The sequence below is a fragment of the Chiloscyllium punctatum genome, chromosome 15, assembly GCF_047496795.1.
Source record: "Chiloscyllium punctatum isolate Juve2018m chromosome 15, sChiPun1.3, whole genome shotgun sequence".
Taxonomy (NCBI): domain Eukaryota; kingdom Metazoa; phylum Chordata; class Chondrichthyes; order Orectolobiformes; family Hemiscylliidae; genus Chiloscyllium; species Chiloscyllium punctatum.
This window is the reverse complement of record NC_092753.1, coordinates 21,431,512-21,449,308: the sequence shown is the minus strand read 5'-3', so window position 1 is coordinate 21,449,308 and position 17,797 is coordinate 21,431,512. Positions and strand designations below refer to the sequence as shown.

General features: G+C 44.5%; 1 pseudogene; it reads left to right on the top strand.

The window, feature by feature from the left end:
• The window catches only part of LOC140486111 (NACHT, LRR and PYD domains-containing protein 3-like), a 32,947-nt pseudogene that overhangs the window by 10,877 nt on the left and 4,273 nt on the right, over window positions 1–17,797 (top strand).

Below are 17,797 nucleotides of genomic sequence, written 5' to 3'. Positions count from 1 at the left end.
GACTGGCAGCTCATTGTACCAGGGAATAGAAGCCATAGGAAGGATTGAAAAGGGGCAAGACAGGAGGAGGAGAGGCAGTTTTGCTCAGGGTTAACCTTATGGCTGTATTTGGGGAGGATATTCCTGGGAGCAAGTCCAGTGAAGTTATTTGGGTGGAACTGGGAAATAAGAAAGGGATGATCAGTTTATTGGAATTGTACTATAGAACCCCCAAGTAGTTCGTGGGAAATTGAGAAGCAGATTTGTAAGGAAATTTCAGTCATTTGTAAAAAAGAAAATAGGGTGGTAATGGTAGGAGATTTTAATTTTCCAAACATAGACTTGGACTGCCATAGTGTTAAGGGAGAGGAGTTTGTTAAGTGTGTACAAGAACATTTTCTTATTTAGTATGTGAATCTACCTACTAGAGAAGGTGCAAAACTTAACCTATTCGAGATGATTATAAATCCAATTTCTTGTGACCTTTACCAACACTTAACCCACAGCTAAAGTAAGGCTCACTGGTCTATAATTACCAGGGTTGTCTCTACTCCCCTTCTTGAACAAGGGAACAACATTTGCTATCCTCCAGTCTTCTGGCAATATTCCAGCCAACAACGATGACATAAAGATCAAAGTCAAAGACTCGGGTTCCCAGAGAATCCTAGGATAAATTCCATCCAGCCCAGGAGATTTAACTATTTTCACACTTTCCAGAATTTCTAACACCTTCTCCTTGTGAACCTCAATCCCATCTAGTCTCACAGCCTATTTCTCAGTATTCTCCTCAACAACATTGTCTTGATCCAGTGTGAATACCGATGAGAAATGTTCATTTAACGCTTCCCTATATCCTCTGACTCCACGCACAACTTCCCACTACTGTCCTTGTTTGATCCTTATCTTACTCTGGTCATTCTTTTATCCCTTATATACCTATGGAAAGCTTTACTGTTTTCCCTGATCCTATCTGTCAACAACTTCTCATGTTCCCTCCTCGCTCAACTTAGCTCTCTTTTAGGTCTTTCCCAGCTAACTTGTGACTCTCAAGCTCCCTAACTGAGTGTTTACATTTGATCCTAACATAAGCCTTCTTCTTCCTCTTGACAAGCGATTCAACTTTCTTTGTGGGAATCAAGGGAGGTGATTGCTAGACTCCTTGCTGAGATATTTGTATCATGGATAGCCACAGTTGAGGTGCCAGAAGACTGGAGAGTGGCTAATGTGGTGCCATTATTTAAGAAAGTTGGTAAGGAAAAGCCAGGGAACTATCGACTGGTGAGCCTGACATCAGTGACAGGTAAGTTTTCGTAGGTGATTCTGAGGGACAGGATTTCCATGTATTTGGAAAGGCAAGAACTAATTAAGAACAGTCGACATGATGTTGTGTATGGGAAATTGTATCTTACTAACTTGATTGAGTTTTCTAAGGAAGTGACAAAGAAGCTTGATGAAAGTAGAGCATTCGATGTTGTCTATATGGACTTCAGCAACGCTTTTGACAAGGTTCCACATGGTAGATTGGAAGATTTGAGCTATAGGGAGAAGCTGAATGGGTTGGAAGATTTGAACTATAGGGAGAGGCTGAATAGGCTGGGGCTTTTTTCCCTGGAGTGACAGAGGCTGAGGGTTGACCTTACAGAGGTTGATGAATTCATGGGGGGCATGAACAGGGTAAATAGTCGAGTTCTTTTCCCCAGGGAAGGGGAATTCAACACTATAGGGCATCGGTTTATGGTAAGAGGGGAAAGATTTAAAAGGGACCAAAGGGGCAACTTTTTCACACAGAGGGTGGTGTGTGTGTAGAATGAGCTGCCAGAGGACTTGGTGGAAGCTGGAACAATTGCAACATTTAAAAGGCATCTGGATGAGTATTTGAGCCAAATGCTGTAAAATTGGACCGATGGTAACTGAGGATAATTGTCCGGCATGGGCAACTTGAATCAAAATGTCTGCTTCCATGCAGTACATCTCTGTAAGTCTATAACTCTGTGACTGCACTTGAAAGAATACTATTGCTCTGGGAGACACACATCGCTTTGAACAGAGTGTTGGAACGTTTATCTGCTGTCAGGTGTTATTGTTAATCCATTCATGGACTGTGTATGCGTGCTATCGTCAGCATTTATTGACCATTTGTCACTGTTCTCATGTTTGGTATGTTACCTCCCAGGTGCAAGGGTACATGACGTCTCTGATCGTGTTTTCCGGGTCCTTAATGGGGAGGGGGAGCATCCCGAAGTCGTGGTCCACGTTGGCACCAACGACATAGGTAGGAGGAGGGCTGAGGATGTTAGGCAGGCTTTCAGGGAGATAGGTTGGAAGCTCGGAGTTAGAACAAACAGAGTTGTTGTCTCTGGTTAGTTACCGCGCCACGTGATAGAGAGTCGAGGAATAGGAAGAGAGAAAAGTTAAATGCATGGCTACAGGGATGGTGCAGGAGGGAGGGATTCTGGTATCTGGATAACTGGGGTTCTTTCTGGGGAAGGTGAGACCTCTATAAACAGGATGGTCTGCACCTGAACCTGAGGGGCACCAGTATCCTTGGGGGGAGGTTTGCTAGTGCCCTTTGGTGGGGGGGGGGGGTTTAAACTAACTCTGCAGGGGCATGGGAACCTAGACTGCAGCTTTAGGGTGCAGGACCTGGAGTGTAGGGAGGTTAGGAACATGGCATCAATCTCAAAGGAGGGTGCCTGTAAACAGGAAAGTGGCTTGAAGTGTGTATACTTCAATGCAAGAAGTATACAAAATAAGGAAGGTGAACTTGCAGCGTGGGTTGGTACCTGGGATTTTGATGTTGTTGCTATTACGGAGACATGGGTAGAACAGGGACAGGATTGGCTGTTGCAGGTTCCAGGGTTTAAATGTTTTAGTCGGGTCAGAGATGGGGGTAAAAGGTGTGGCATTGCTTGTCAAAGATAGTATTACAGCTGTGGAAAGGACGATGGATGAAGACTCGCCATCTGAGGTAGTTTGGGCTGAGGTTAGGAATAGGAAAGGTGAGGTCACCCTGTTAGGAGTTTTCTACAGGCCTCCTAATCGTCCGAGAGACATAGAAGAAAGGATTGCGAGGATGATTCAGCAGAAGAGTAAAAGTAATAGGGTGGTTGTAATGTGGGCTTTAACTTTCCTGATATTGACTGGGAAAGGTATAGCTCGAGTTCGTTAGATGGGTCGGTGTTTGTCCAATGTGTGCAGGAGGAGTTCCTGACAGAATATGTAGACAGGCCAACAAGAGGTGAGGCCATACTGGATTTGGTTCTGGGTAACGAACCAGGCCAAGTGTTACAATTGGAGGTAGGTGAACACTTTGGGGACAGTGACCACAATTCGGTGACTTTTACTGTAGTGATGGAGAGGGATAAGTGTGCACTGCAGGGCAAGAGTTATAGCTGGGGGCAGGGAAATTATGATGCGGTGAGGCACAACTTACGATGCGTGGCTTGGAAAAGTAGGGTTTAAGGCAAGGGCGCAATTGATATGTGGAGCTTGTTCAAGGAGCAACTATTGAATGTCCTTGATAAGTATGTACCTGTCAGGCAGGGAGTAAAGGATCGTGTGAGGGAGCCATGGTTTAAGAAGGAATTGGAATCCTTTGTTAATGGGAAGAGGGCGGCCTTTGTAAAGATGAGGTGTGAAGGTTCAATTGGGGCGATTGAGAGTTATAAGGTAGCCAGGAATGATCTGAAGAGAGAGCTAAGAGCAGCAAGGAGGGGACATGAAAAGTCCTTAGTTGATAGGATTAAGGAAAACCAAAAGGCTTTCTATAGGTATGTCAGGACTAAAAGAATGACTAGGGTAGGAATAGGTCCAGTCAAGGATAGTAGTGGGAAGTTGCATGTGGATTTTGAAGAGATTGGGGAGACACTGAACGAATACTTTTCGTCAGTGTTCACTCAGGAACAGGACATTGTTGCCGATGTGAATACTGAGTCACAATTAATTAGAATGGACGGCTTTGAGGTATGTAGGGAAGAAGTGTTGGAAATTCTGGAAGGGGTGAAAATAGATAAGTCCCCTGGGCCTGATGGCATTTATCCTAGGATTCTCTGGGAAGCAAGGGAGGAGATTGCAGAGCCATTGGCCTTGATATTTATGTCCTCGTTGTCTATAGGAATAGTGCCAGAAGACTGGAGGATAGCAAATGTGGTTCCCTTGTTCAAGAAGGGGAGTAGGGATAACCCTCGTTACTATAGGCCGGTGAGCCTCACTTCTGTTGTGGGCAAAGTCTTAGAGAGAATTGTAAGGGATAGGATTTATCAACATCTGGATAGGAATAATGTGATCAAGCATAGTCAGCATGGTTTTGTGAAGGGCAGATCGTGCCTCAAAAACCTTATTGAATTCTTTGAGAGGGTGACTAAGGAGGTGGACGAGGGTAAAGCGGTAGATGTGGTGTATATGGATTTTAGTAAGGCATTTGATAACGTTCCCCATGGTAGGCTACTGCAAAGAAATACGGAGGTATGGCATTGAATGTGAGTTGGAGGTTTGGATTAGGAATTGGCTGGCTGGAAGAAGACAGAGGGTAGTAGTTGATGGTAAAGGTCATCTTGGAGTGCAGTTACGAACGGTGTTTCACAAGAATCTGTTTTGGGACCATTGGTGTTTGTCATTTTTAGAAATGACCTGCAGGAGGGGCTCCAAGGTTGGGTGAGCAAGTTTGCGGATGATACGAAAGTCAGTGGAGTTGTTGACAGTGAGGAAGAATGTGGCAGGTTACAGTGGGATATAGATAAGCTGCAGAGCTGGGCAGAAAGGTGGCACATGGAGTTCAATGTAGCTAAGTGTAAGGTGATTCACTTTGGTATGAGTAACAAAATGATGGGGTACTGGGCTAATGGTCGGATACTTGATAGTGTGGATGAGCAGAGAGATCTTGGTGTCCATATACACAGATCTCTGAAAGTTGCCACGCAGCTAAATAGTGCTGTCAAGAAGGCATATGGTGTACTGGGCTTTATTGGTAGAGGAATTGAATTCTGGAGTTCTGAGGTCATGTTGCAGTTGTATAAGACTCTGGTGCGGCTGCTTCTGGAGTATTGTGTGCAGTTTTGGTCGCCATACTATAGGAAGGATGTGGAGGCACTGGAACGGGTCCAGAGGAGGTTTACCAGGATGTTGCCTGGTATGGTAGGAAGATCGTCTGAGGAAAGGCTGAGGCACTTGGGGCTGTTTTTATTGGAGAAAAGAAGGTTTAGGGGTGACTTGATAGAGGTGTACAAGATGATTAGTGGTTTCGATCGGGTTGACCACGAGAATCTTTTTCCACGTATGGAGTCACCAATTTGAGGGGGCATAGCTTTAAATTAAGGGGTGGTAGGTATAGGACAGATGTTAGGGGTAGATTCTATACTCAGCGAGTCGTGAGTTCATGGAATGCCCTGCCAGTAGCAGTGGTGGACTCTCCCTCTTTATGGGCAATTTAACGGGCATTGGATAGGCATATGGAGGATAGTGGGCTTGTGTAGGTTAGGTGGGCTTGGATCGGCGCAACATTGAGGGCCAAAGGGGAACAACACTGTGCTGTATTGTTCTATGTTCTATGTTCTTGCCACTGCTATCCAGAGGGTGTAATGGTCAAACACATTCCTGTGAATGTGGAGACAAATGTCAACAACAACAAGTAAAACTGACAGATTTAATTTCCATCCCGAAAGGACGTTAATAAGCCAGTTTTTTTTATAACGTTCAACTGTGATCACATTTTCAGAATGCTGTCAGTTAATACCTGACCTCTTTTGTGTTATTGAAATCCTTTTTCGCCATATAACAATAATACAACTTGAACACATGTCCCCAATGTCTTAACATTAGCCTCCAGTTTAGTACCTCAATAACTTTAGCAGTATGTTACCACCTGTCCCCAGAAAATTTTAGCGTGCTAAAATCCTGAAATGTAACTTGATTGATTTTGAGCTAATGCCGATAATTGCACTGTGTAGGGGAGTTTCTTCGTCTGTTATCCATTTGATTCATTTGACAAACTGAAATAACACAGTTATTGAATATTCACGGTTTATGAAATATGGTGCTTCTTGTTATTTCCAGAAAGTTACTGAACTGGCAGACGATGGGAAAAAAGTAGAAAGCGCCGAACTTCTTCTGAATCTGGTAATGGAGAAGGAAGCGGGAGCCCGAAGGGTGATGTGGAAATCTTTTGTGAAAATGCGCAATGGTGTCCCGAAGTTGGACAAAATATTGGAAGAAATAGAGCAAAGCGGTACTGTGTAATTCCACTTGCATCCAAATTAGTATCATACATACTGCTGTGATTATTCTTGTATCTGATTTTACGGAAAAATTTGTTTCAAGCAGGTGCTGCTGTGGCACATTATACAAACATCATCGACGAGATATCAGAGATACCCAGACACTTGAAGGGTAAGTCAAAAGATTGAAACCAATCACACCTTTTGACATGCTGTATGATGAAAGGTTTGGTGCTGGCCACTTTCTTACACATTTCCAGACATGGAATTTTGTAACGGACAAAGCTATCAAGTAAGGTGAAACCTGTTGCCACCTCCCTGATGCCAATTTATTATCAGTTCCATTTGATTAAGCAAATTTGAATATAAGATGCACTGTACATTGATCTAAAATATGATTCTGTTTGATTTATTTCCAGTATCACCCCCAGTTTCCACTTCACACGCAACTTAAAACTCACTCCATCCAAGCTACTCACTTATGAAATCATCAAGGTGTTATGTGACAGAATTGAGCTAATTTTATGTTTCTGTTCATTTTCAATCGTGTGTCTTAAAAGTAGAATTTTGTGCGAAGGTTGGTCAACTTGGTCATATTGTGATTACGCAGCCACCATTGTGATTAAGTATTTATTTCCAAAAATAGACCAGCATGTTGGGTAATCCAAGAGTTGAGGCTTCTTGGTGTTCCAGGATAGACGTTCTCTCATGTAATGGGTTAGTTTGATAAATAAATTGTGAAAATTGTGCAGTGATACAAGACAAAAATGCTATTCACCATTTGTTCTCTTCCTGGTTCTTCAAAATATCTGGAAAATCACTTCTATTCTTCTATTCCATCATCTTTCTTCTTAACTGTTCATTTTAAAAAACCAACAGTTGCTACTTTCATTTGATTCCACAATCAGTTCAGGGAGTGAAATGCAGATTCAAAACTACTGAAGAACACAAAAAAGGTACTGAAGATTCTGACAATCTGGAATGAAGAGTCAAAGAGTGTGGTGCTGGAAAAACACAGCCAGTGAGGCTGCATCCAAGGAGCAGGAGAATTGGCATTTCGAGCATTAGCCCTTCAGCAGGAATTAGGCTTGCGGACCAAGGGGGTTGAAAGATAAATAGGAAGAGAGGAAGGTAGCTGGTAATGCAATAGGTATATGGAGATGGAGATGAAGATGATAGGTTGGAGAGGAGGGTGGAGCAGATAGGTGGAAAGGAAGATGGACAGGTAGGACAGTTCAAAAGGACGGTGCTAAGTTGGAGGGTTGGATCTGGGATAAGGTGAGGGGAGGAGAATTGAGGAAACTGGTAAAATCTACATTAATCCTGTGTGGTTGGAGCGTCCCAAGGCAGAAGATGAAGCGTTCTTCCTCCAGGTGTCGGGTGGTAATGGCGGAGGTGATGGAGGAGGCCCAGGGTCTGCATGTTCTTGGCGGAGTGGGTGGGGGAGTTAAAGTGTACAGCCAAAGGGCGGTGGGGTTGTTTGATGTGTGTGTCCCAGAGATGTTCTCTGAAACATTCTGCAAGTTGGCGTCCTGTCTCCACAATGTAGAGGAGAACACATCGGAAACAATCGACACAGTAGATGACGTGTAAGAAAGTGCAGATAAATCTCTGTTGAATGTGGAAGGATGCTTTGGGACCTTAGACAGAGGTGAGGGAGGAGGTGTGAGCACAGGTTTTGCACTTCTGGAATTAGCAGGGGAAGTTGGACCTAACAACGGAGTTGTGTAAGGAATGGTCTCTCCGGAATGCAGAGGCAAATATATCCCTAGTGGTGGGGTCTGTTTGTAGGTGGCGGAAATGGCGGAAGATGATGTGATGTACCCAGAGGTTGGTGGGGTAGAAGGTGAGGACCAGAGGGATCCTTGTTGTGACTGGAGGGGTGGAGTATAGGAAATGGAGGAGATGAGCTGGAGGGCATCGTCAACCATCTGGGAGGGGAAATTGCGGTCTTTGAAGAAGGAGGCCATCTGGGATGCTTTATCGTGAAACTGGTCCTCCTGGGAGCAGATGCGGCAGAGGCAAAGGAATTGGGAGTAAGGGATGGCATTTTTACAGAAGGCAGGGTGGGAGGAGGTGTAATCCAGGTAGCTGTGGGGGTCAGTGGGTTTGTAGCAGATGTCTGTGTTGAGTTTGTTGTCAGAAATGGGGATGGAGTGATCCACGAAGTGGAGGGAGGTGTCTGAGATGATCCATGGGAACTTCAGGTTGGAATGGAAGGTGTTAATGAACTTGATGAACTGTTCAACTGGTGGGAGCATGAGGTGGTGCCGATACAATCATCACTTTAGGGGAGAAAGAGATAGGGGAAGATGGACTGTTCCACATACCCACAAAGAGGCAGGCATAGCTGGGCCCATGCAGGTGCCCATGGCTACCCCTTTGGTTTGGAGGAAGGCCGCCTCCATGTCACCCTTTGAGGACCCCTCCTCCCACCTCCAACTGACCTGGACACCCTGTGCTGGTCTATTACCAACCCTCAATCTCTTCATTTGCAACTGCTGCCATGACATTGACCACCTCAACCTGTCTAACCCCCTCACCCACTCTAACCTCTCACCCTTACAACTCACAGCCCTCCATTCCCCCTGCTCCAACCCCAACCCCAACCTCACCATTAAACCTACAGATAAGGGTGGGGGTGGGGTGCAGTGGTAGTTTGGCATACCAACCACTACACTGCTGAAGCCAAGCGCCAACGCGTGGATACCAGTTCCTACTGGCCTCTTGACCACGAACTCACCCCCCATCACCAAACCATCATCTCCCAGGCCATCCACAACCTCATCACCACTGGGGATTTCCCATCCACAGCCCCCTACCTCATTGTCCAGGAACCCCTCACCTCCAACCCAAAAATCCACAAACCTGACTACCCCGTCAACCCATTGTCTCAGCCTGCTCCTGCCCCACCGAACCTATTTCTGCATATCTCAAAACCGTCCTGTCCCCCATAATCCAGGAACTCCCCACCTACGTTCAGAATACCACCCACGCATCCACCTCCTCCATGACTTCCATTTCCCTGGTCCCCAACGCCTCATCTTCACCATGGAGATCCAGTCCCTGTACACATCCATCTGCCATGACGGAGGTCTCCAAGCCCTCCATTTTTTCATCTCCTGTTGATCCAACCAGTTCCCCTCAACAGGAGGGTCTACCTCTCCTCACAGGAGAAGCCCCTCATCTCCAGAATCAACTTGGTGAACCTCCTCTGCACTGTTTCTTAAACCAGTAGATTAGATTCCTTACAGTATGGAAACATGCCCTTCAGACCAACAAGTCCACACTGACCCTCCGAAGAGTAACCCACCCAGACCCATTTCCCTACCCTATATTTACCCCTGACTAATACACCTAACGCTATGAGCGATTGAACATGGCCAATCCACCTGCCCTGCACATCTTTGGATTGTGGGAAGAAACCGGAGCACCCGGAGGAAACCCACGCCGACATTGGGAGAACGTGCAACTCCACACAGTCGCCTGAGGCGGGAATTGAACCCAGGTCTGCAGTGCTGACCGATGAGTCACTGTGCCGCTCCAGTAGATCCTTCCTCAGGTAAGGAGACCAGAACTGAGCATAATACTCCAAGTGTAGCCTCACCAACACCTTGTACAATTGCAGCAGAACCTCCCCGCTCTTAAAACCCATCCCTCTGGCAATGAAAGCCAATATTACTGTTTGCCTTCCTGATTACCTGTTGCACTTGCAAATCAACATTTTGCGATTCATGTATGAGCACTCCTAAGTCCCTCTGCACAACAGTATATTGCAATCTTTCCACATTTAAATAATACGCTGACTGACTATTTTTACTTCTAAAGTGGATAATCTCACATTTACCAGCATTGTACTCCATCTGCCAGACCCTTGGCCACTCTCTTAACCTATCAAAATCTCTCTGCAGACCCTCCACATCCTCTGCATAGTTTCCCTTTCCACTCAATTTAGTGTCATCAACAACCTTGGCTATGTTACACTTGGTCTCCTCTTCCAAATTATTTATATATATTATGAACAGCTCTGGGCTGAACACTGACCCCTGTGGCACCCCACTCACCGCTGATCTCCAACCAGAGAAACACACATTTATCCCAATTCTTTCCTGACTCTTAGTGAACCAGTCCATGCTAGTACATTCCCTGTACCTCCACACATTCTTGTCTTATGGATGAATCTTTTATGTGGCACCTTATCGAAAGCCTTCTGGAAATCTCAGTATACAACATCCACCTACTTTCTCTCCACCCACCGTGCTTGTTACATCCTCAAAGAACTTCAGTAAGTTTGTCAAACACGACCTTCCCTTCCTGAATCCATGCTGTGCCTGCCTGATGGAACCCTTTCCATCCAGATGTCTCACTATTCCTTCTTTAATGATAGCCTTCGGCATTTTCCCAACTACAGATGTTGAGCGAACTGGCCTATCATTACCTGCCTTTTGCCTGCACCCTTTTATAAACAGTGGTGTGACATTCACTGTCTTCCAGTCTGCTGTGACCTGCCTGGAGTCCAGTGAATTTTGGTAAATTACCACTAACACATCTCCTGTAACTTCTGCCATTTCTTTCAGCACCCTGGGATGCATTCCATCAAGACCAGGGAACTAATCTATCGTTAGAGTCTCAAGTTTGCTCAACACTGCCCTTTTAGTGATATCAATTGAGTTGAGGTCCTCACCTCCTTAACATCATTCTTTGGCATGTTAGACACATCTTCCAGCATGAAGACTGACACAAAATAGTCATTCAAGACCTCGGACGTTTCAGCCAATATTAATTCTCCTTTCTCATCTTGCAAGAGATCTACATCCACTTTAGCCACCCTTTTCCAACCTAAACCTTTCCTACCTGTTTTTACATTCTGTGCTATTTTGAATTCATAAGTTATCTACCTTTATTTCTTACTTCGTGGTTCTTTGTTGCTTTTTAAATCTGGAATCTAATCTAAAAGGCCCCTTTGGCCATTCCCCTCATTAATAAGTATACCAGTTTAGATACTTTTGGGGTGGATGACCTACAGTGGAAAGCCATAGTGACCAGCACTCTGGCACTGAGCCTGCCTCTGTGGCTCAAAAGAGAAGTGGGACAATATAAAAGCGCTAGTGGCAAGAGACTCAATAGTTAGAGGAACAGACAGGAGATTCTGTGATTGTGAACAGGACTCCCGGAAGGTATGTTGTCTCCCAGGTGCCAGGGTCCGGGATGTCTCTGATCGAGTCTACAAGGTTCTGAAGGGGGAGGGTGAGCAGCAAGAAGTTGTGGTGCCCATTGGCACCAATGGAATGGCCAGGAAAAGGGATGAGAATCTAACAAGTGATTTCGGGCAGTTAGGTTGGAAACTAACAAGAAGGACGCGCAAAGGAGTAATCTCAGGATTATTACTGGTCGCACGTATTAGTCAGGCGAGGAACAGGGAGCGAGTGCAGCTAAGAACGTGGCTACAGGACTGGTGCAGGAGGGAGGGCTTCACTTGGACCATTGGGATACCTTCTGGGAAGGTGGGACCTATACATAGTTAACTTAAACTGGAGGGGCACCAATGTCCTGGGTGGGAGATTTGCTAGACCACTTTGGGAAGGTTTCAACTAGTTTAGCAGGGGAATGGGAATCAGAGCTACAGACCAGAGGAGAGAGTAGTTGTTGAACAGGCAGAAATAGAGTGCAGAGGAAGGATACACAGTTGATAGGAAAAAGGGGTGTTTAAAAGTGTCTGTTTCGATGCAAGGAGTCTCAAGAATAGGAGTGATAAACTTAGAGCATGGATCAGGACTTGGAACTCCGATCTTGTGGCCATAACCAAGACATAGATTTCACATGGGTAGGAATGGTCGCTGGATGTTCCAGGGTTTAGACGTTTTACAAAGAACATGGAGGGGGGTAAAAGAGGAGGGGGAGTAGTATTGTTAGTTCGAGAGTACATCACTCCTGCAGAAAATGAGATTGTCATTGAGGAGGATTTGTCTACTGAGTCAGTATGGGTGCAGGTCAGTAACTGGAAAGGAGCAGTCAGTTAATTGGGTGTTTTCAGTGGACCCCTGCTCCCACCCCCACCAATAGCAGCAGACAGATGGAAGAACAGACTGGATAGCAGATCTTGGAAAGGTGCAGATGTAACAGAGTTGTTGTTATGGGTGACTTCAAATTCCCCAATATTGATTGGAACCGTCTTAGCACAGATGGTCCGGATGGAGCCGATTTTGTGGTGTGTCCAGAAGGGATTCCTGACTCAATATGTGGATAGGCCGACTATGGGGTAGGCCATATTGTATTTGGTGCTAGTCACCGAGCCAGGCCAGGTGTCAGATCTCTCGGTGGGAGAGCATTTCGGTGACAGTGACCAAAATGGCCTCACCAATACCATAGCCATGGAGAGGGACAGGAGCAGACAGTATGAGAAAGTATTTAATTAGGGGAGAGGAAATTATGCTGCTATTAGACAGGAGCTGTGCAGTATAAATTGGGAGTGTACAACAGAAATGTGGAGGCTGTTTAAGGAGCACTTGTTGCGAGTGTTGGATAACTTTGTCCCACTGAGACAGACAAGGAATGGTAAGGTGAAGGATCCTTGGATGACAAGAGTAGAGGAGCTTCTCGCCAACAGGAAGAAGGAAGCTTACTTAAGGTTGAGGAAGCAAGGATTTGGTACAGTTTTAGAGGATTACAGGGTAGCTAGGAAAGAATGCAAAAATGGTCTGAGGAGAGCCAGGATGGGCGGAGCAAAAAAGCCTTGGTGGGAAGGATTAGGGAAAACTCAAAGGCATTCTACACTTACGTGATTCACAACAGAATGATCAGAGAGCGGGTAGGGCTGATCGGGGATAGTGGAGGGAACTTGTGCCTGGAGTCTGAAAAGGTAGGGGAGGCCCTAAATGAGGTTTTTGCTTCAGTATTCACCGGAGAAAGGGACCTTGTTGATAGTGGGAACACCATGGACCAGGTCAATAAGCTTGAACAGATTGATATTAATGATGTGGATGTGCTGGAAATTCTGGGAAGCATCAAGATAGTTAAGACCCCAGGGCCAGACCAGACATATCCAATGTTACAACGGGAACTGAGGAATAAGACTTTGGTTCGGCCACATTTGGAATGCTGTGTACAGTTCTGGTCACCACATTACCAAAAAGGATGTGGATGCTTTGGAGATTGTGCAGAGGAAGTTCATCAGGATGTTGACTGGTATGAAGGGTGCTAGCTATGAGAAGACGTTAAGAAGGTTAGGATCATTTTCATTGGAAAGAAGGAGGTTGAGGGGGACCTGATTGAGGTCTATAAAATCATGAGAGGTGTAGACAGGGTGGATAGCAAGAAACATTTTTCCCAGAATGGAGGACTCAATTACTAGGGGTCACGAGTTCAAATTGAGAGGGGAAATGTTTTGGGGAGAGATACATGGAAGATTCTTCACACAGAAGGTGGTGGGTGCCTGGAGTAAGAAGGATCCAGACAAATTGATGAATGGGACGGGAGCAGAGGAATGCAGATCCTTAGGGTCGTGGAATGGGACTGTGTGGGTTATTCTTTGGAGGGTCAGTGTGGACCTATTGGGCTGAAGGGTCTGTTTCCACACTGTAGGAATTCTAGTTCTAACCCCATATCTTCTCTAAATGTGGTATGCTCAAAGAGTGAGTAAAAGAGAACCCCTGATTTCCACTGTTTAAAGAAAAAAATAGCAACTTATTTTCCTAATTCCAACAATGAGCACTAACCAAAAACTATTAGCAAATCCACGCCCCTTTTTTAACTAATTACTGTCTGACCATCAACACTATTAAAATGCTGCTCCAATAACATAAATATCTAACATTAACTCAACATTAGTTAAGTGACAGAACAGTGGCTCAGTGGTTAGCACTGTTGCCTCACAGCACCAGGAACCCGGGTTTGATTCCCGCCAAAGGTGACTGTGTGGAGTTTGCACATTCTCCCCATGTCTGCGTGGGTTTCCTCTGGGTGCTTCAGTTTCCTATCACAATCCAAAGATATGCAGGTCAGGTGAGATGGCTATGCTAAATTGCCCAGAGTGATAGGTGCGTTAGTCCAGGGTAAGTATAGGGTAGGGGAATGGATCTGTGTGGATTACTCTTCTAAGGGTTGGTGTGGACATGTTGGGCCAAAGGGCCTGTTTCCATACTGTAGGGAATCTAATCTAATTTCTAAAGTCCGTGCAGTCACTCTATGCTGTCCTGCTTCCGATATTCTTAATCTATCGCTTCTTTCCATCCTTCTAATTCTGTTGTCTCCTCCCTGGGTCATCCTCTTACTTTTTACTGCTTTTACAGGAAAAGTTAAAAATCACACAACCCTAGGTTATAGTCCAACAGGTTTAATTGGAAGCAGAGGTATTTGGAGCACCACTCTTTTATCAGATGATTGTGGAGTATAAGATATTAAGGCACAGAATTTATAGCAAAACATTTACAGTGTGATGTACCTGAAATTATATATTGCAAAAGATCTTGTTTGTTAAATCTCTCATCTGTTGGAATGACCATGTTGGTTTCAGTTGTTTCATATGTAAATCCCAAAACTTTTTTAAAAGTTATATTCTCAAGTGAACTTTAACAATTGGTGTCATGTTGGCCCAGATAAGGTATTGAAGGTGTGAGCTTTACAGGAAAAGGTACCTTTGATAAATAGTGCCTTCAGAGATTTCTTTGAAAACAAGGTGTTTATTTCTTCAGGTGGCAGTTGTTCTGACCAGTTTTCAAAATACCCTCATTTTTTAAACCCTAACATTGTCCCCTCTCATTGGTCTGATGTTGTCAATACTGTAAACTCAAACACAATTGGGTTTTGGTATCCTGAGCACAATTTCAATTAATTGGTTAAATTTGAATTGTTGTCAAAACAGCAACCAAAACTCAGGTATCCATTTAACAGCTAATCCTTACCTATATCTATTTTGGGACAGCTCATTTCCCAGCTGCTCTGCCCACTAACAGCTGTTGCTGCACCCTAAATTCAAAAAAGTTTTTCCTTTTGACTTTATGACACATTTGCACCTAGCAGCTCCCTTGCTGTTACCTCCCCACACAGATTTAGCCACGAATTTCACTGTTTATTAGTTTATTTCTTAGGCATGCTCCAATGTCCAATGAGTTCAAACAGCAGAGGCAGTAGCTGTGCAGATTCACTGCTGGGTCAGACAACAGAGTAGGATTCTTTCTCGTTTTATTCACTCCCCATGTGGTCTCTGCCTTCGTCTCTCTTCCTCCTTTTTAAAGTGCCGTTGTTTTGATCTCTTTTTTATCCCCAAAGCAGTGCAATAGCTTGTAAAGCAGTAATTACCGCTCGTAGAATTCGAAGAAATCAGCTCCAACATTGAAAATGCCTCAAAAAAAGGAGCCTCTCTTACTGACACAGTTTTTTTCTGTCCTCCTCTCCTTCGATTACCCACAATCCTGATTTAAATTTGGATGTTCACCCAATAAGATGGCAGGTCAACAAAACAAAATTAGCAACATCATATTCACTTTCTGCAGTGAATCATATTTGAAATGTTGGCAAAATTATGATGTCATTTATCATTTGTCCAAATGGTACCATAAATGCCCGTCCTTGTTGCAGATGCTCAGGAACAACACAAGGAGATGCTGAGACAGAGAAATGAAACACTTGATTTGAACACTATTCTAATCAAGGAGAAGGTTAGGATTTCTCAGTTGAACGCACGGTACACTGAACTGACAATAATTTCTCCTGTTCGTCATCGGAAACTGGTGGAGCATGAACTTATTGCACGTGGCAGGGATCATGAAGAATGGAGAGAGATGCACCTTCGGAGGGAACTGGAAAAAATCCGCATTGATCAGTTGTTCCGAAGTGGCTTTGCACAAGAAGTCTATCAGCGCCACACTGGAAAGGGACAGATTGTACAAATTCATTCAGGTTGTTCCGTCGTCGTCAGTGGAGTCCCAGGAATTGGGAAGACAACACTGTTACAAAAGATAGTTTACGACTGGGCCAGCGGGAACATTTGCCTGCATTTTCAATTTGTCTTTAGTTTTAAATTCCGCGAGTTGAATGCTATTAACTGGAAAGCAACTTTAAAAGAAATGATTCTGCTGTTCTATCCTTATTTGGAGAAATTTCTGGAAGATCTGTGGAAACATCCGGCCAGTTTGCTGTTTATATTCGACGGTTTAGATGAATTCAAGGATAGCATTGAATTTCCTGACAGCCAGTCAGATGCCGCACCCCAGTCAATATGCATGGACCCAGAGGTTCCCTGCAAAGTGTCTGACATTGTCAGCAGTTTAATACAGAAGATGCTGCTTCCAGGGTGTTCAGTGTTATTGACCACGCGTCCAAGTGAACTGCAATTATTGGAAAAAGCTGACATCAGTGTGTGGGCTGAGATACTTGGATTTGTTGGGGAAGAACGGAAAGAGTATTTCCAAAAATGCTTTGAAGATCAGACGGTGGCAGCAGCTGTTTTCAAATACGTGGAAGAGAACGAGATCCTCTACACCATGTGCTACAACCCTTCGTACTGCTAGTTTCTCTGTCTCTCACTGGGTCCCTTCTATACACAAGGAAGCAAGAAACAGCAGCAAGTCCCCAAGACCATCACCCAACTATACTCCTACTATATTTACAACATACTGAAAAACCACGGCCGAGAGATTGAAAACCCCCGCGATGTGTTGCTGAAGATTGGTGAGATGGCATTGAGAGGTGTCTTTGAGAAACAGATTGTCTTCAGAAATGAGGATCTGATCAAATATAATCTTCAGCCTTCGCAGTTCCTCTCTGGATTCATGTTGGAATTTTTTGAGAGGAATGATTCTGCCCAGAGTGTAGTCTACACCTTCCTCCATCTCACCATACAAGAGTTTGTCGCTGCACTCACACAGTTCCTGACTCCCGATCTTGAGGACATCCAGAAACTGCTCAATGACGTTCACAGCAAGGAGGATGGCAGATTTGAGATATTTCTCCGTTTTATTGCTGGCTTGTCCTCCCCACAGGTAGCTTGGCCCTTGGAGGAGCTGGTGGGCCCATTTCTTCATCAACCTACCTGCCGAGTGATTGACTGGGTGCAGGAGAAGGTTGAAAGCCAGGTCGGTAACACTGGAAGCAAAAGTGGGAAAAGGAACCTTCTGAATACTTTGCACTATTTGTTTGAGTCCCAGAATAAAGTCCTGGCACAGACTACATTGGGGTCTGTGGAAAGACTTCAATTTGGGGATTCAGACTCACAGAAAACCTTGCCACTGAGCCCAATTGACTGCGCTGTATTGTCTCATGCCATTGGACTTTGTCATACAATAAAACATCTTGATCTGCGGAACTGTTTTATTCAGTCTGAAGGACTTCAAAGGCTGGAACCTTCACTGCACAAATGCCAAGTGTTGAGGTAACTCATTACTTCCAGGAGTCAAGTTGTTAAATCTGTTTTTATTTCATTAAAGGCATCATACCAAGTTAGCAAATAAGATCAGAGGTTTTGCCAGAGCAAGTGTACAATGAACAAAGTACAATTGATTGTGCAAAAAGATTTAGATAATAGAAATTGTCAAAAGGGAGAAAAAAGAAAACTATATGAGATATATTGTGGACGAGGACCTAAAATTAGAAAAAAAAATGCCATATTG